This window comes from Myodes glareolus, chromosome 7 (assembly GCF_982192425.1).
Source record: "Myodes glareolus chromosome 7, mMyoGla1.1, whole genome shotgun sequence".
In the NCBI taxonomy this organism is placed as follows: domain Eukaryota; kingdom Metazoa; phylum Chordata; class Mammalia; order Rodentia; family Cricetidae; genus Myodes; species Myodes glareolus.
The window spans coordinates 103291219-103311427 of NC_142032.1; the positions used below are offsets into that span (position 1 = coordinate 103291219).

Genomic DNA, 20209 nt, shown 5'->3' on the forward strand with positions numbered 1-20209 from the left:
GGGATCCCCCCACCCCACCTTTTCTTTCAGAGACAGGGTGGGGTGTATGGCCCAGACTGGTCTCAAACTCATCCTCCTGCCTCTGCTTACAGAGTCCTGGGATCACAGACTTATGTCACCACGCAGAGCTGGTTCAGGTACACGTGAACACGGTCACTGTCATTGTCACACCAGGTGTTGTCCCTTCCTTGGCTTCAGAACCATAATTACAATGGGCTTGCATTTCCCCCAACCCCCGACAGGGTTTCTCTGTAGAATGGGCTTGATATATATATTTGATATTTATTGAGCTCTACATTTCTCTCTGTTCCCCTCCCTGCCTCTCCCCTTTTCCCTTCTATCCTCCCCCAAGGTCCCCATGCTCCCAATTTACTTAGGAGAGAAAGATAAACTTTTAAGTCAGGCAGTGGTGGCAAACACCTTTAATCCCAGGTAGAGGCAGGCAGATCTCTGAGTTTGAGGCCAGCCTGGGCTACAGAGTGAATTTCAGGACAACCAGAAGTAAATTTTGATATCATCTAGCATTGCTGTTTTTTCTTTTATTCCTTATATGTTAGTGTTATTTATAAGAATCTTCTATAGAAGTTTTATAGTTAGTTCTTTCTGTATTTTGTACTTGGCTACTACATCAAGCAAAAGTATTATATTAAAAAATATTAAATTGACAAAACAACAACAATACCATCACACACACACACACACACACACACACACACACACACACACACACACACACACACTTGTTCCCAAAGCAATGAGTAGTAACGCTGAATCTTGAGTAATCATCACTACTTTCCGAGCTCTACTAGGGCCACCCAAGGATGACCAGAAAGATGCCAGAAAGTTGGCCAAAACAGACAAAAACCCAGTAGATAAGTCTGGTGGCAAGGCTGAAAGGAAACAGTTCAAAGGCAAAGTTCAGGACAAGTTCAACAATCAAGTCCTGTTTGACTAGATTGCTCCATACAACAAATTTTGTAAGAAAGTTCACAACTGTAAGCTAATTACTCCACTTGTGGTGTCTGAGAGACTGAAGAGTCATGGTTTCCCCTCCAGAGCTACTTAGTAAAGGACTTATCAAACTGGTTTTAAAGCAAAGATGAAGTAATTTACACCAGAAACACAAACGGAGGAGATGGTCCAGCTTCTGGTGAAAAGGCATGAACAGGTTCAATCAACTGTACATTTGGAAAAATAAAACTTTACTATTATCATTATTATTAACAATAATGCTAAATCGTTCATATTTCACCACTAGAAGGCAACACTGAGTACTAGAAACCCTAGCACTGCAAATGCCTTACATACAATCTTCATGTAGTCGTGAACGTCATCATATACTGGGGCGTGTGGAGTTGGAATAAAAATTTCTACCTTAAGTCATGATTTTCATGAATTTGTTTTAAAAAGAGACAAACAGCTCCCAATATGAAGGTTTAAAGTTAGAAATAATAATCTTATTTGCAAGAAACCACTCAAAACATTCTACTTATGTACAACACATAATAAAGGTATCATGAACAAGGCATGCATTTTAAGGCAAACGTAATTCCCATGTACTCTGAATGATTTTGCTACTGAGTATCAACTGTATGAGTATGAGTTCCAGAAAGCAGGGAAGAAAAGACAAGAAAGGAACAGAAATAAAAGCCTTTAAAAGTTAATTAATTTTAGCAGTGCTAGGTATCAAACTTTTGCACTTCACACATGCAAAGCACACACTTTAACACAAAACTACATTACTAGCTTCAAAGTACTTTTGTTATTTCTTACTTAGCTTTTCCCAATGATTTCTTATATCCAGTTGTTTTTGTCTTTTCTTTCTTTTTTCTTTTTGCAAGATCTTATTATGTAGCCCTGGCTGGCGTGACTCGCACATGAAGGCTAGGCTGGCCCCGAACTCAAGAGATTTGCCTGTCTTTGTCTCTGGAATACTTAGATTAAAGGTATGTTACCATGCCTGGCCCTGCCAACACATTTTACACTGTAGCCAGGAGGATATTTCTGAATTGTGTACTTTCTATGACTGTTCAACACTGTTCATTAGCTATGCATTATACTCAGGGGACAGTTTTGTTTTAAACTTCACCATCAACTACATGTTCTAGATGGCTTATGTCTGCCCCTTCATTCCCCTCCACTGCCACTTTTCCTAATTTGTGCATCTTCTGACTCTACAAGTCTTCTCTTTTGCTTCTAAGCTTCCAAACATGCCTTTTCTCTATCCACTCTTCCCTGTCTTGCTCATTATTTGTCAGAACAAAAATTATCACACAACAGTATGTGCACAAGATAAAACTTCATTACATAATAACTGAAGTTCATATCAGCCACGTTCCAAACTGTGTTTTTGTTACATTATAAGAAATACCTTGGGCTGGAAAGATGACTCAGTGGTTAGGAGTTAAGATGAGTCAGTGGTTCGCTCTTCTAAAGGTCCCGAGTTAAATTCCCAGCAAACACATGGTGGGTCACAACCCTCTATAATGAAATCTGGTGCCTTCTTCTGGCCTGCAGGCATGCATGCAGGCAGAACACTCTACACTTAATAAATAAATCTTAAAAAATAAATACATTGATTTGCCTAGGTAATTGATTGTGTAAGTACTTTGCTTTCCTATACTTTTATTTCTCTTCAACTAAACAGATCAAAAGCCTTACAGTAGATTGCTGAGGCCCTCATGTCTTAGGTCATTGAACTCTGACTAGGGATGGTGAGGGAATGAAGAAAGGACAGATACACAGACACACACAGAAAAGCTGGGGGCAGGTGAGGTACTTGCTACTGTGGGCAACTCAGGACCACAGTATGTTTTTTAGGGACAGGATGGGGGAGGTTAGCTAGTCTTGGTAAGAGGTTCTGTGGGCAGCAGGCTGTGGGTTATAAACAACTGTGAGGAGGAAGTTTGTTGCTGGTTTTTGCATACACTATAGTCATTTGCAATCAAGACTTTGCCATCCTCTTTGGCCTGCCCCATACAGTAATAATGGATTTGCCAATTTTCCATGGGTCCAAGGCCTTGGAGAACTTGGCATAGCTGTGCCCATGTCAACACACATTCACTCAGGATTTCACACACTCAGGGATTCTTCCTCTGCTTTTTATTATAAACAATTTTTATTTCAGACTCAATTAAGTAAATCCAAATGACGTATGTTTCTTATAAATTTAAAGCAATAACTATTTTTAAGATTTATTTTCAGTTATTTATAACTGTAATGGTCTGTCCTGTCTCTTTAAGAGACAAGCCATTCCCACTCTCCCCTCTCTCCTCCCCTAGTCTGCTGAGGCAGGCTGATCTTCAGCTTACAGCCTGAGTTCCTTCCTTTTCTATCTCTACCCCAAAGAGGCTGCTTCTGCCTTGCTCCATTCTCCCCTTCCCCCCTCTGTTTCTCTGTCTCTGTCTCTCCCCTCTTCCATAACCCACTGAATATATATCCAACCGCACTCTACATGATGTGCCTATCCATGTCTCTGTCTCTCACTGGCCGCTGCCTGTCTCCCTACCTGGGACCAGCTGCCTTCGGACACCTGCAGCGTGGTCTCATGGCGCGCGCATCTGTCTGTCCCTCCTCGTGGCCTGCAGCAGCCACTTGGAACTGCGCCGCTCTTTGCTGCCTGCTGCCGCATGGTCCACTGTCACCACTCGGGGACCTGCAGTGTTTCTGCTGCTGCAGCAGCTGGGAACCTACAGCTTTTTAAATTAATCCATTACATTGGTCATGGCACCAATGAAATTACCTGGTGCGGGCGAGAAGGAAACACGGCAACAAATCTGCTTAGGAGTTTATTAGAGGGGGTGCGTACAGGCCTGGGGAATCTGCGTACAGGGAGAGAAGGATGGTGTGTTCAGGTTTTTTAAAGCTGTCTAGCGCATGTGCACAGGGAGTTGACGTGACTACATCATATGCAGATGAGGATGATGGGCTCATGCATGTGGACAAGGGCTTAGCTGAGTAATAGTGGATGTAAACATGAATGTACAAGGGCTTATTCTGAGTCATCGTGGACTTAACCACACATGCGTGCATGTGAGTCACGCAGGGCCCTTTAACATTCAGGTACCTTCATCTGCACATGCATGGCTCCAGAACCCAGAAGTATCAGCCTTATGTAGCTGAAATCATTATAATATCTGTGGGTGCTAACGGAGACTAGAGTCTAGAGGGGAGACTATCAAATCCCTCTCTTGAAGCAGGAAATTGTAAGCAGCCTAAAGTGCTGAGAAATGAATTTGTGTCTTCTGCATGAGCAGCAGGTACTCTTAACTACTGTGTTATCACTCCATCCCCCTTAAAGAAAGAGTTATTTAAATGATAAATGATAGAAGAATCATTCCTGCCTGATCCACAAAGCCCCATTTCTCTCTCTCCAAATCCTGCCCTCTCAGAGAATCACTAACAAAGAAAAGGAGCCAAAAAGCCCACTTCCGCATTCTTAGCAGCTAGTCCTCTGAAGTTGCCAGCAGCCCAAGACCCCATCTAAATTGGTCAGCTTTAGCGGCTGGAGAGATGGCTCAGTGGTTAAGAGCACTGACTGCTCTTCCAGAGGACTGGGTTCAATTCCCAGCGCCCACATGGCAGCTCACAACTGTCTAAAGATCCAGTAGCAGGAGATCTGACACACCAATGTACATAAAATAAAGTTAAATAAGCCATAAAAATATTACTTGGGGCACAAACCCATATTGTGGCAGACACATCATCACCCCTCTCCTACAGGGCATATAAGGTCCCTGCTTAGTTCGCCCTGTGACTTCTCAATCCCCACTCTCCCCAATCTCTGGGACCTGACGGCTCATCTGGGAGTTGCTTTGCTAGAATAAATCTCCCCCCCCCCCCCCCCGAGACAGGGTTTCTCTGTAGCTTTGGAGCCTGTCATGGAACTAGCTCTTGTAGACCAGGCTGGCTTAGAACTCACAGAGATCCACCTGCCTCTGCCTCCCAAGTGCTGGGATTAAAGGCATGCACCACCACCACCCGGCTAAATCTGTTCTTTTGCTTTTTTAATTCGGCTTGATCTGGCTTACTGTATCTGCAGAGGAATCTATTGTCATGTTACAAAAAGCCTATTATTTAATACAAATTACTAAAGCCTTTTAAAATTGTTTTATGTGTATGATTGCTTAGGCTCTATGTATGCATGTGTACCATGTGTATGACCAGTGCCCATGGAGGTCAGAAGAGGGGGCTAGAACTCGTGGGATTGAAATTACAGACAGTTGTGAGCCACCACGTGGGTGCTGGGAATTGATCCCAGGTCCTCTCCAAGATCAGCAAGTGTTCTTAACTGTTGAACCAACTCTTCAGGCCCTTACTGTAAGTATTTAGGACAAAAATTCTGAAATACCTAAATTGAGAAACCACAGGGCCTTCAATCAGCACACTTGAATGGTTCAACAGCATTAAAACAACAACAACAAAATGAATTTGAATACCTTCAAGCACCTGTTTCTTTGCAGTAAGCTACAGACTAAATGGAAATGTTTTTCTACATAGTTTTCCTGGCTTCTTTACTCATCCTATCTGCACGATCTCTAAAATCCATTGAGTATGAGATTGAAGTTCCTAAGTGTTAAGTTGGGAGTGTCACCTTAGTCCCTAAAATCCATCCCAGCCCCCTGGCCTAGGAGTTGCATTGCTCTGGACTCCAAACCCCAGCATGTCAGGTCCTGGTCAGGACCACTCCCACAGGGTATTTAAGTGGACTCCCAGAGGAGGAACACCTGGTCTCAGGTTTGCATGTGCTCCCTGGTTTCCTGTCTCCCCTGCCTTGCTCTTGGCCACCCCGAGAGCATTGCACTTAATAAAACATGGGCATTTTAATTCGGTTTAATTTGACTTAATTGGATTTTTTTGTGCTGGCAGAGTGGCTTGTCTTAGGATTTTTTCCTAACAATAAGGACACGTATTCAAAATAAGATGGAAAGGGGGGGAATTCTAGGGTACCCTATTCAGATATAGATTCATATATATATGCCTACTCATATAAATTTCCTGGAACTTGCTCAAAGAGGAAAATCATGATGAATCAGGAATTAGGAGAAAAATACCATGTCATTTTTCTAAGCATTTGATGTAATTTCCCCTCAAGAGAGAACTTTAAACAGTGGCCTCCTTATTTAGATGCAGGAAGGTCAGATTCTATATTCAGCATTATGCTGAGTTCTTCTTCCACACAGCTAGAAAAACAAACTTTCCTCTCTCTGAGAACAGTGGGCATTTCTAAAACAGTGCTGGGTGAAAGACAAGGAAACAAACTGTCTGAAATATTTAGTCGGGGGCCTCATCCCAGGCCCTGGCGGAATACTGGGCAGGAAACTCCATTTCAAGCCCCCTCCCCTGGGAGTTGTCTTAGTCCAAATTCTACTTCCAAGAAAGCCCACCAAACAGTGACCCCTCCTCAGGGAGGGTCAAGAAGGCCCACCAAACAGTGACCCCTCCTCGGGGGGGGGGTCAAGAAAGCCCACCAAACAGTGACCCCTCCCCAGGAAAGGTCAAGACCACTCCCATAGGCTATTTAAACTGCCTCCAGAGAATGAACACGTGGTCTCCGGGATTCACATGGTCTTCCCTGTCCTTTCTTTCCCTCTCCATGCTATCCTGGGGCTACTTGGGAGCACTGCATTAAACATGGGTGTCTTTTATTTTGTTTGATTGGAATTATTTACATCAATGGAGAGGCTTGTTCTAAGAAATATTCCTAACACAAACATCAAGACGATAAAGATGAGCTGTCTTAAAGTTAAATCACAAAATCCTTCACTTCTCTGCTGACTATGGAATAAGATGCTGATTGCCAACTTGCTTTTGTTTACCTTTTTCAGAAGTCTCAAGTTGTACCAGTATAAAAAAACCAAAATAACTTTTTTGTTTAATAAATCTAAAGGAACCAAGGCCATGTCTCAGGTTGCATTTCTTAAGTGTAAATACCTTAATCCATGACTCAATTCGTCAACTGATATGAAGTAAAATTAGGAACACCTTATCTAGTTTTATACTTGGTCATTTTACTTAAAAGTTCTAAGTTACTTTAGGTTCTGTAAGAGGAAGTAAACAAGACACTTTTGTCTGAATTACAAAGCGTAGCAAGGAAAAAGTCTAATTCTACTTTTCTTTTTTTAAAAAAGGTTTATTTATTTATTTAATGTGCACTTTTGTTTTGCCTATATATACTCTGTATGAGAATGTCGGATCCCCTAGACCGGGAACTACAGACAGCTGTGAGCTGCCATGTGGGTGCTGGGTGTTGAACCCAGGTCTTTTGGAAGTGCTCTTAACCACTGAACCATCTCTCCAGCCCCTAATCCTGCTTTTCTAAAGTTTGTGGCAGTCAATCAAGAAGCAGCTGCTGGCACGAACAGAAGCCAGTCATCTGCTTGTGACTGTGCTGCAGTCCTGGAAGACTTAGGTTGCAGGGCGCTACAGCATAAGCCAAGAACAAGTCTCCAATTGCATATACCTGCATTCAAATCCCAGTTCCACCACTTCCTAGCATTATCATTCTAGTACAAAATGAAATTATAGCTTCTCACGGAGTCTGTTAAGAGGTATTTCTACCAGCACTCAGGAGGCAGAGACAGGTGGATCTCTGTGAGTTTGAGGCCAGCCTGGTCTATAGAGTGAGTTCTAGAATAGGCAGGGCTACCCAGAGAAACCTTGTCTCAAAAAAACAAAAAAGAAAAGGTATTTTTATGTGCCATTTTATTTACCTTGTTTCTTTCCCAATGTTTTTAATGTGTTTGTGATGTGTCTAGAGGCTACAAATAGCATTTTATTTCAAAGCAATCTGGTTTAGAGATGTAGGACGGTCATCTGTCTATATGTTACTTTTACTGGTTAATAAAGAAACTGCCTTGGCTTTTGATAGGACAGCACCTTAGATAGGCAGAGTAGACAGAACAGAATGCTGGGAGAAAGAAGCAGAGAGCCACGACTTTAATCCTCTCCTTAAAGACTCATATAGTCAGAAAAAGAGAGCAATATATAGTAAAAATAGATTCAAAGACGAAGAAAACCTCTAAATGGTTTACAGTGTGTTAAAAATATATGCAGGCTAAAGGTTAAAGTTCTTAAAGTGAAAAAAAGAAGAGAGTAGTTGGGTGTGGTGGTACACACCTTTAATCCCAATGCCTGGGAGGCAGAGGCAGACAGATCTCTGTGACTTCAAGGTGTTGTAGCATACCCATTTAATCCCAGCACTGGGGAGGCAGAGGCAAGTGGATCTCTGTGAGTTCAAGGATAGCCTGGTTTACAGGGGGAATTCCAGGACAAAGATATACAGAGAACATGTCTCAAAAAGTCAAAAGTTAAAAGTAAAAATAAAAGAAATAGAGTTTAAAATAAAGCCGCACAAAGATGGAAAACACACAGAGAATCTTGATACTGTATGCTATTATGTTCTCTTTGAATTGTTTGAATGCTGGGGAAGGAGCAACAGCTGCTAAAAGATATTTGTTTATAAATGCTGCCGAACTAATCCAAGATAGATATTTTGAAAATATCTAGACTTCAAAATTTGGATCTAAGGTTATGATGCTTTGGAAAAGTTCTTTTGTTTTCACAGAGGATGAGACCCTGTGGATTGCTTCTATCCCAATATGGTATGATAGACCACACCCTCCTGAAAGGTTGTTGTGAACACCCTCAAAAAATTACTTCACTCAACTGCCAACTGAGATGAACCTGGCACACAGGTTACACCATAAAAGACCTGATTAATAGCACCCCCATACAGCAGGAAGCAGTTTGGAGAGAAAAAACTGCTCCCATGTTTTCAAATATTGTTTATAAATATTCTTTTACATTTAAAGGGGGATATGATATAGATATGAATAATTTGCACTGGTATGGATTTTAAGGTCAATTTTGTTATATGTATATGTATTTTTGATCCTGATTAAGGTATTGTGATTGTGTAGTTCATTTTAAAAATATAATGTATAATAAGGAAATATAGGTTGTTAATGGATAATCATCAGTAACAGTCAAGCTTATAGTCATGTTAGTTGGATTTTCTGGATATATAGAGATATATTTCAGTTAGATAGGCATTCTTCATATCTTTCAAAGACTACAGAATATGGCATTTAATGTTTTAATAACTTAGGACTTTTCATGACAATGAGACACGTCTGCTCCTGGCAGCACCAATCTACTTCAAGAGGAAGATGGGCATCGAAGAAGCCCCTTATGGAGTTGGTTAGCCATTTGGGCAAGAAACTGCTCTTGCCTGAACTGATGCATAAACTGGACACAAAGAACCCACAGAGAGAGGACTGCTGAACTTGCCTAAAGGTGAGATGGTCTTTCGGGGTTCCTGATTCATGAAAGAGCCTGCGAGACATTCTGCAGGACACAGCAGATAGTGACTGAACTGCCTTTGAAATTTCCTGCTTCATGGAAATGTCTGTTGGAAACTATGGGCCTGTAGGCTGAAGATGGATGCTCCAACGGTACAGAGGAACTTTGGGTGACTGTACAGGCAGCGAGATGTCTCTGTCATTTCTAGAGTTTTGGAAGTTGCTTACTTCTTGTTTACTTAGGTAGTATTATAACCTTCTGGAGTCTTTGTGGAGTTGAAGAATAAATAGTTATAGTTTTCCTTAGTTATGATAAAAAATAAAGTAGATATAAATATTGTAACTGTAATTCTTGCTTTATAACTGTTTTGTTGTATGTAATTTTACTATGTTAAAGTAAAAGCCTTTCTTTTTTGTTTAAACAGAAAAAGGGGAAATGATGTAGGAGGATCTTCTGTCTATGTGTTACTTTCATTGGTTAATAAAGAAACTGCCTTGGCTTTTTGATAGGGCAGGATTTAGATAGGTGGAGTAGACCGAACAGAATGCTGGGAGAAAGAAGTAGAGTCAGGCAGACACTATGATTCTCCGGCCTGAGACAGATGCATGCTCGTTAGACTCATCCTGGTAAGCCACAGTCAAGTGGTGATACAGATTATTAGAAATGGGTTAGATCAATATGTAAGAGTTAGCCAATAAGAGGCTAGAAATAATGGGCCAGGCAGTGTTTAAATGAATACAGTTTCCATGAAATTATTTCGGTGTAAACTAGCCAGGGAGCCGGGATCTCGGTGGGAATGCAGCTCGTTCCTATTTACTACAGTTTAGATTAATACAGTATAATAGTAGCTCTGCTCCTGCATTGCTCCACTTTCTCCCCTCTCTGGCAATTACTGCTGTGCAAAACATATCTTAGCATTATAAAACATCACAATACTTTATAATTATTGCTTTATACACTGACTTCTTTTACATTTGTTTTTTTTGAAACAGGTTTCATATAATCAAGGCTGGTTTTGAACTTGGAATGCAACTGAGGCTGGACTTGAATTTTCTTCCTTTTTTTTTTTTGAGACAGAGTCTCTCTATGTAGTCCTGGAGTCCTGGTTGTCTTAGCACTTACTATGTAGATGAGGCTAGCCTCAAACTTAGAGATTCGGCTTCCTCTGCTTCCTGAGTGCTGGCATCAAGGGTATGCACCACTAGGCCTAGCCATGGATTTGAACTCTTAATTCTCTTGACTCTACCTCTCAAATGCTATGGTAAGAAGTGTTTGTATATTACCACACCAAACCTTATTATGCATTGTCTTTCAAAGCAGACCAATATTAACCACTCATTCTTGGACCGGATAATCATGATGCATTTGCCTTCAAATTCACAGACGCTTCTACTAGCTCAATTTGTTGCTAAATCCTTTCAATATTTATTTATTTATGCAGTACTGAGTGTAATGATCTGTCCTGTTCCTTTAAGAGGCAAACCACGCCCACTTCCTCCCCCCTGATCTTCAGCTTTCAGTCTGAGTCCCTCCCTTTTTCTGTCTCTCCCAGAGAGGTAGCTGCTGCTGTGGCTCACCTCCCCCTCTCCCCCTCCCCCCTTGCCTGGCAGCCAGGGGAGGCTAGCAAAAGGCAACTGATTTCTGCCACCATGCACCTCTCCCTCTCTCTCTCTCTGTTCTTCTCCCCTTTCCCTTCCATAACCCACTAAATAAATATCCAACCTCACTCTGCATGGCATGTCTATCCATGCCTCTGCCTCTCACCTGCTGCGTAGCTCCCTGCCCAGGACCAGCCGCCTTTGGAGACCTGCAGCGTGGTCTCATGACCTGCTGCCTGCTGCAGCCACTCGGAGACCTGCAGCATTTTACCTTTACTATTACACTGAGGAACTCAATTATGACCTTAAAATGTTAGACAAGTGCTCAACACTAAACTAGACTCTAGTACAGTTATTTCATTTTTTAACTTTAAATTTCTCTTTAATAATTTCTATCTCTTTGAGCTGGGCTGTGGTGGTGCATGCCTTCAATCCCAGCACTCACAAGGCAGAGGCAGGCAGATCTCTATGAGTTCAAGGCCAGCCTAGTCTACAAGAGCTAGTTCCAGGACATGCTCCAAAGCTACAGAGAAACCTTGTCTCGAAAAATTTCATATTTTCCTTCAATTGTTTAGACATGGTTCTTTTTAGTTCTTTGAATATGTTAAAATAGGCCATTTAAAATCTGCGTCTATTAGCTTCAGGAATAAAGTTCCTTGGAGACATTTTTATTGATGTTTTGGTTTTTCAAGATAGGGTTTCTTTGTGTAATCCTGGTTGTCTTAGAAATTACTCTGTAGACCAGGCTAGTATGGAACTCACAAAGATCCACCTACCTTCCAGTACTGAGATTAAAGGCGTGCACCATCACTGCCAGGCAGGAGACTTCCTTCTTTCCTTTTGTTGTTGTTGTTTGTTTTTCAAACAAGAAACATAGAGAGACAGGGTTTCTCTATGTAGCTTTGGAGCCCATCCTGGAACTCACCCTGTAAACAAGTCTGGTTCCAATTTACAGTGAGCATCCCACTGCCTGGCAACATTTTTTTTTTTAAACTTAAAAACAGCCTCACTTTATTTATTTATTTATTTATTTATTTATTGTGTGCAATGCTATAATATACATATGAAGGTCAATAAACAAGTTACAGGAGTTGGCTCTTTCATCATGTGGGTTCTGAGGTCATCAAACTTGACTTCAAGGGCCCTTACCCACTGAGCAATCTCACTGGCCCAACATACTTTAGTGACTCCTTTTCTCCTGTGTATGGGCCACCCATTCAAGCTTCTTTCCAGATCCCAAAACCTTTTTGTTAAAAACTGAACGTTTAAATCACAGATTTCTGTTTAATAACCACCCCAGTAGCAAAGAAGAGCGCTTTCTGAGCAGTGGTCCTAATCCCCAGGAAGTGATGAGATGGGCACAGCACTTTACAGAGGCCTGGCTGAGACCTTCTAGGCAGCAGTTCAGATCTGCAAATGTCTGAACTAGATGAACCTAACACACAGAACTGATATAAACAAGAATTCTTGACATTTTAATTTGATCAGAAAATTCTCATATTCATCTTTTGGTTGTGTTATCTAAATGTGAAAGACTTTGGGGCACCTCAGCATTACTGCACCCCCTTCTTGGGAACCAGGATCCTGGTAACCAACAACGCGTGCACTGGAGCTTTGAGTACTTTCCATCCCCTTTGCAGTCTTTCTTCTATAGACCCAGACCCTGGAACTGGGGTGAGACGACCTGCAGACGACCTGCAAGTGTTCCTCCTTGTTCAACCAACCCAGCAACCACCATAGCATTGACCAATTAGAGTTAGCTGACTATTAAATGAACTAGTCAAAATAGTTGACAAATGATTTCTGGACTCTCCCTTTTGATTCTGTACTACCCCCCTTGATTCTGTGGTTTTTTTCCTTTAAAAGAATCTATAATAGACAAAGCAGAGGTCCTTCTCCTCTCAAGGCTGAGGGACCTCTGCCGTGGCAGCAAAATAAAAATTCCTCTTGCTATTGCATCAACCAAGCTGAGAATGTCTCTTGGGGTGACCTCCTCTTTGGTGGGGCTTTAGGGCCCAACAAATGCTGTATTTATATGTATTTTTGACACTAACGTACTAAAATATCAGAAATTATTTAGCATGAAGAATATAAAGCTTTGTTCATGGAGCAGTATTACAGATATTGGTAATCTAAATGTTCTTTACACTGACGTACTAGGGAAGACTTAAGACATGAGACACTAATGGAAAGGAAATAGTCTGTTTCTTTTACATCTTTGCTTTGCTTTCTTTTCATTTCTTTAAAAATACAGTAAGCTTAGAGTCTCAAAAGTTTTTGCTCTTTATACTTAATAAAAAACTGACTCTGGTTGGACAGTGCTGGCATATGCCTTTGATCCCAGCACTTGGAAGGCGGGGGCAACAGATCTGTTTGAGGCCAGTCTGATCTACAAAGCTACTCAGGACAGCCAGGGCTACACAGAGAAATCCTTTCCTGAAAAACCGAAAACAAAAACCTGACTCTGAGCTACTGAACTAATAATGCAGGGAATTTTCAAAGGGCAATACTGTAGCCAAATTATACTTTTTTGATAGTTATTCAAAACAGTGAGTCTTTCAAGTAGAAAGAATCTGTGAAAAAAGAATTAAGCTTTCCTTACTATAAACACAAATCTACACTGAAGTCAAATCCAACAAAACTTCTGCTGAGTCAAACAATATTTAAGTTTTTTTTTTTTTTAAAAAAAAAGACATTTAACTGATGACTATCTTGAATATCACCATAGAATCTTCATTGGTGATATGGATGATGGATGGAGACAGAGACAGAGACCCACATCAGAGCACTGGACTGAGCTCCCAAGGTCCAGTTGAAGAGCAGAAGGAGGGAGAAGATGAGCAAGGAAGTCAGGACCAAGAGGGGTTCACTCAACTGATACAGTGTGCCTGTGCTAATGGGAGCTCACAAACTCCAGCTGGACTGAGAATGAACGAGCATGGGATTAACTTTTCCCTCTGAATGTAGTTGACAGTTGGGGCAGACTGAGGGGTCAATGACAATGGCACTGGGATTTGTCTCTACTGCATGTACTGACTTTTTGGGATCCTATTCTCTTTGGATGCATACCTTCCTAAGCCTGGATGTAGTGGGGGAGGGCCTTGGACTTCCCACAGGGCAGGGTGCCTTGCCACCTCTTAGGGAGGTGGGAGGAATGGGAGGGAGTGGGAGGAGGGGAGAAAGTGGGAATTTTGATTGGTATTTTTTTTTAAAAAAAAGTTTATGTAAATTTCATGGCGAAATAAAAATTAACTTGTACCTAAGGGGGGAAAAAGACATTTAAGAAGAAAGGTCAAGAAACTAAGATCCATTCTTATGCTTCAATCGCTTTCTAAGAAATGGTCTTAAAATTATTAAATTTGACTTCCTTAAAGTTTAAGGTATCTACAATTATCACTTTACTTTTTCTGAAGGGTTTGGACACTTATTCAGATACTAAAAGTTGACTCATAAGAAGCACTTCAGTATCTTGGAGGAAATTTCCTACTTTCTAGGAAACCAGTAAGGCTGCATGGTGGCTCTTCCAGTAAGCAAACAGGATGATTCCAGTAGCTCTCTGAGAACATCTGTGAGCTGCTTGCAAGGCCCCGAGAGCCTCCAGTATTTAGCCTTCATCTAGAAAAGGCAGGCATGTCCACACTAAAAAGCATTTATGACACATAATTGTTGGCTCTAATTTCATAAAAGCAAGACAAACAATGTCCTCTTCTGGTTTCTGCAGATACTGGGGGCACTCAAGTGGTACACAGACATGTACACCACCACCACCAAGAACAACAAAATGAAAGGTTATGGTTTAAAAGTAGGAAACAGTGTTGGCATCAGCCTTAGTCTTCAATGCATTACTAAGATTCCACAAAGACAATCCCACAACAGTATTTAAATGGATCTCTGTGTGCTTATACTTATCACAAAATATATCATATTTTCCATCCTAAAAGGCCCTTTATAAAGCATGTTACTATTTAGCTGATATGAACAGGCTCGATCAGAAACATGGTTGTTTATAAAACATGGTGATCAAATACTTTAAAATTAGAGTAAACAACATATGCAATGAAAAGCACAGTGTGTGGTGAGCAAAAACCAGTTAATATTAAAGCTATTGATCTCCACATGAGCCTTGTTCATTACTATATCCTCAGTGAGTGGTACATGGATGATGATACCCAGTAGATAACTTAATTAAATAAGTCATACCAGGGTTGGTGGTACATGTGAGGCAGCTTGATCTACATAGTGAGCTCTAGGACAGCCGGGGCTACACAAAGAAATCCTGTCACTATATCTTCCATGTTTTTAAAAATAATATCTAAAAGAATGCAAGTACTTAATAATTGAACCAGAGGACTCAGGTTTGGTTCCCAACATCCACATGGTAGCTAACAACTATCTATAACTCTTATTCTAGGAAATCCAATGTCCTCTTCTGGCTTCTGCAAGTACTGGGGGCACTCAAGTGGTACACAGACATGTACACCACCACCACCACCACCAATATGAAAGGTTAGGTTTAAAAGTGACGTGTTGTATGTCAAGCTGAAAGGAACAGGGCATGATGATTAGTTTTAGCTAACAACCTGACACAACCTGTCATCAATAGATTATGTTAGATGTAGTTTTCTCCTAAGAAAATGTAAAACATAGACTAGAGATGGCCCAGTGGGTAAAGGTGCTTCCCATCAAGCCTGATGGCCACCTGTGTGCAATCCCAGGACCTACATGGCAGGAAAGAACAAATTCCTGCAGGTCATGCTCTTTCAGCTCATGATTCTGTCTGCAGTGCTTGAGGTTTCTATGCTGCACTTACTGCACTTCAAATTTTTCCTACCTTTTGAATTTTTTTAACTGGCAGAGAAAATGTTCATTTTCTCTGATCAACATTCCTAGACTGTATCATGTATAAGATTTCTAGAAAAGGGTCTTCACCACAAACTTGTAACAGCATAAAGGGCTAAGAAAATTTGTGGTTATCAACAAAATATACTTAAAGTGTCTTTGGAGACAGGGTCTTGTGTGACCATGGCTAGTCTGGAACTTGCCTCTAGTCTTCAGGAAAGATTTACCAAAATACAAATAATGTATCACTGCAGATACCCAAACTATGGCACCAATAAGTAAATTAGATAACACAGAAATTGTAAACTTCAAATCATACAGGGAAAAAACCAAACAACCCATATAATAAAAAAATAAGAATCTAGCACCTGGAGAGATGGCTCAGTGGTTAAAAGTATGACTTGATTTAGCAGAGGACCCAGGTTTGGATCCCAACACCTACAATGGTGGTTTACAATCATCTGTAACTCCAGTTTCAGGGAATTGGATGCCCTCTTCTGGCCTCCCAGACCACTGCATGCTCATGGTACAGTTAGGCACATGCAGCAAAATGCTCACACATAAAATAGAAATAGATAAAACCATAAAATAAGAATCTACAGTCTGGGAGAAATGCTTGCAAACAGGGTTTCTATAATGAACTTTTGCTGAGAATATATAAGATCATAGCTGGCTATGGTGGCACACACCTTTAATTCCAGAGGCAGGCAGAACTCTTGAGTTGAGGTTAGTGTGGTGTACAGAGTTCCAGGACAGCCAGGGCTGCACAGACAAATAAATACACAGGACCCCAAATCAGTAAATAAGAAAAGAAAAAATAAAAAGGAAAAATAGAACATATAAGCTCATAACTCAGTGAAAAATACAACCCAATTTTAAAAATGGACAAAGATATCTACATAAACATTTCATCAATATGAAATATTGCTAAGCCCCTGAAGGGAAGTCCAACATCATTAATCACTGGAAGAATGCACATTAAAACAGTACTGAGGGCTGGTTATATAACACAGGGGCAGTGCATTTGCTTCAAAAACACAGGGCCCTAGCTTTTATTCCAAGAATTGTGAAAGAAAGGAAGGAAGGAAGGAAGGAAGGAAGGAAAGAAGCAAGCAAGCAAGCAAGCAAGCAAGCAAGCAAATTATCTTGTTGGACACTTGGGACCCATAGAGTAAAAGAGAACCTACTCCCATAGGTTGTCTTCTGGCCTCCACATTCATGACCACACACACACACACACACACACACACACACACACACACACACACGCGAAAACAAAAAAAGTAAACCAAACCATAATGATACACCATAGCAAGAATGGCTATGACCCAAAGGCAGCAAACAAAAAATGTTGGTAAGCTGAAAAAATAGTTTGTTATTTCTCAAAAAAGTTACTAAAAAATGCACCAAGATTCAACAATCCCCTTCCGACACATCATATATCTATCCACAACATATATGGATATTTGTAGAATATTGTTCATAACAGCCAAAGCCCAGAAAGAAAAAAAAACCCTTGTCTTTCAACTGAGGTGCTAATAATCAAAAATGTGACATTGCAAAAATAATTACAGTATTATCCAGAAAAGATACAAACAGAAAGCAGACTAGAACAGAGGGAGGGTAGGAGCAAGGACTAACTGCGCACAGCCACAAGGAAACATTTGAGTGGTGGAAATCTAATCTAACTGAGTTATAAAGGCTGTATAAACATTTATTTTCTAAGAAAAAAAATCACTGAATTTTGTACTCATAAAGGGTGAATTCTATGGTATCAAGATTAAGAAAGCTGGAATTGGAGAGATGTCTCAGTGGTTACAAGCAATTGTACTTGCAGAAGATCCAGGTTTGATTCCCAGCACCCACATAAAGTAAAAAATGAATAACTCACTTAAAAAAGATTAAGGAAGCTTCTTTTTTAAAAATGCTAATATTGTATCAATAGTATTTATAAGCAATATCAACAAATAAGATATAATCAAGGAAAAACACTCAAAACTAAGAAAAACAACAAAAGAAAAGAAAAAAAGTTATTCCCCAGTATAGGGATGAAAATCTAAACATTAATGAAAGGATTTAAGTATAAGCCTACTAAGGCTGAATGGAGGTCACAGCTACATAGGAAACTGACACAAAAACTGTTAAGTTTTATAAAGTACAAGTAACTGTATAAACACAAGGAAATATATCAATCGAATTAAAAAAAAAGCAGGACTTTTGGTTTAGCCTGTTTCTTCATCATCTCTATATTTTTAAGGCTGAAGAAGTAGAAATTTGTTTATTACTGAATATACTGAATATTATTCTAGGACAGCTAATTTCAGAAGACAGATGTATGAGGACCAAGATTTAAAGACAAGCCAGGCTGGGCAGCAGAAATGATCAGGATGGTTCAGCTCCTAGTGAGAGACAGGCAGTTCTGTAGGACACAACAATGATTCATGAGTTCATGACTTTGGAGTCTTCAGAAAAACTCCTTCTGCCTCTTGACTCCCTATGAGTTCACCAGTCATTAAGGGGTTTGCCTTTGATTATGGGAAGACAGTAGAGGTGAAATTCACATCACCCCGGGTTAGTGATTAACAGTTTTAATGAAGGGGAAGAAATGAGAGTGACAGAGGAAGGGCTGGGTGAGAAGGAAGTAAGGGATTCCTGATGAAAGTCTTGAGTTAGTGGATTTGTTTTTTTGAACATTTTTGATTTAAATATTTCCTATATTAAAAATAAAATTGTATCTGAAAGAATAAAAAAACAAAACCGCAGACTGACCTCATTTTGTTGGACGTGAATCTTACCTAGACACCGGGGGAAGCGGGCTGGAATGGGAGGGGATAGCTCTCTCGGTAGCCGCAGGAGTTGGTGTAGAGACTGTTCCCACAAAGAGGAACCCTGAGTGCTGCTCTCTGGTAGACTCTCACTCTTGGTCTGTATTGTTCTAAGTAGACCACGCTGAGTATGAGGAGTACTAGCTCAGTAGTCTTGTATGTGTGAATGTTTAGTTGAGCCTAGGAAACTGACCCTCAGTGTTATGCTTGAGATTCAGTTTCCTGATCAGTAAAATGAAAATGTTACCTACTTTACAGAGCTTGTGAAGACCAGAGACACTATAAAAGGCTCATGTCAAAGATTATTTAGGTATAAGCTTTCTTTCTATATGATGGATACTGGATTCTTAACAAAACAGAGTTTCTCTCTCTCTCTCTCTCTCTCTCTCTCTCTCTCTCTCTCTCTCTCGTGTGTGTGTGTGTGTGTGTGTGTGTGAGAGAGAGAGAGAGAGAGAGAGAGAGAGAGAGAGAGAAGATAGGGTCTCAGGCAGCCCAACTCCTGAACTTCCTGACTTCACTTTCCAAATGCATCAATATACACAGCTTCAGTATATTCAATATATATTCAATATACATAATTTTTGAACGTTCCTTGCCCCTATTCTATAGTTATCTTTTCATTTTCTTCATAGCCCTCAATTCAGCAGCTTCCCCCAACAGTTGATTATGTTTTTGGTGATATCCTAAGGCCATACAGATTTATACTTTATTCCCTAAGAGATTTATAGTTTTAGCATTGACCTTTAAGTTTCTAGTCCACTGTAAATTATTTTTATACATGGTGGCAATATTTCATCATTTTCTGTGCATGTGGACACTCAGCTGTGACCAGGACTACCAGCTCAAAGAACATGTTTACTCCCACCAAAAGTTTGGAATTCTGTCAAAAACCAACTATCAACTAGTTTTCTGTACTTTATTGTTTTTTTAAAACTGAATTTGTATCTTTTTTCTGTTAGGTGCTCTTAGTTTTCATAGTGACTTCTATGTGACTAGTAACTTCGGTGTCTAGTAGAAGTAGTTGTAGAAGAAACTGTAAATGGTGAGACTGTTCAAGAAGGGGTTAAATTTGGAACTGTCAAGTCTATTACTATTTCCCCTGTAGTACTATGTCTTTGCTGCAATTACTTAAAATCCTACCTTAACACTAAGATTGGATAAATATTCACACATATTTTTGTCTTTGGGTTGATATGCTGTAAAAAAACCCCTATTTTTAAGAGCCCAAACATTCTATGTTTCATAATCTGTTGCTTTCCCACTGACCTGAAGTCTATTTTTTTCAGTCTTAGAAGTTCTAAATATCTAGCTGAAATAAATCATGCTTTAAGAGAAAATGAGACAAATAAAATTCCCATTTCCATATGGCTGAGTGAAAAATCCTAGCTGACAAAAATCACAATGCTTTCTCTTCACTTAAAAGATAACTTTCTGAATTTATACCCAACAGGTTCATTTTAGAACACTTCTATTTGGAGCAAGAACAACAACAAAAAAACCTCCCCAGTTTCCTGGTACATCTGCCTGTTTTACCAAACAAAGACAAAGGCTGGGAGGAAGAAGAGCACCGGAAGTATCTTCTGGAAACTCCCCATGAACTCTAACTGTGTTGGTCCTGCTTGATCACTCAGATGAAGCAACCAC

The 20209-nt window shown here is 40.3% G+C and overlaps 1 protein-coding gene and 1 pseudogene across 4 annotated transcripts in view; one reads left to right on the plus strand and one right to left on the minus strand.

Annotated features, from left to right (window-relative positions):
• The window catches only part of Fchsd2 (FCH and double SH3 domains 2), a 231214-nt gene that overhangs the window by 62553 nt on the left and 148452 nt on the right, over positions 1–20209 (minus strand). The window lies entirely within an intron of this gene.
• On the plus strand, positions 47–1164 carry LOC125397210 (small ribosomal subunit protein eS25 pseudogene; annotated as a pseudogene).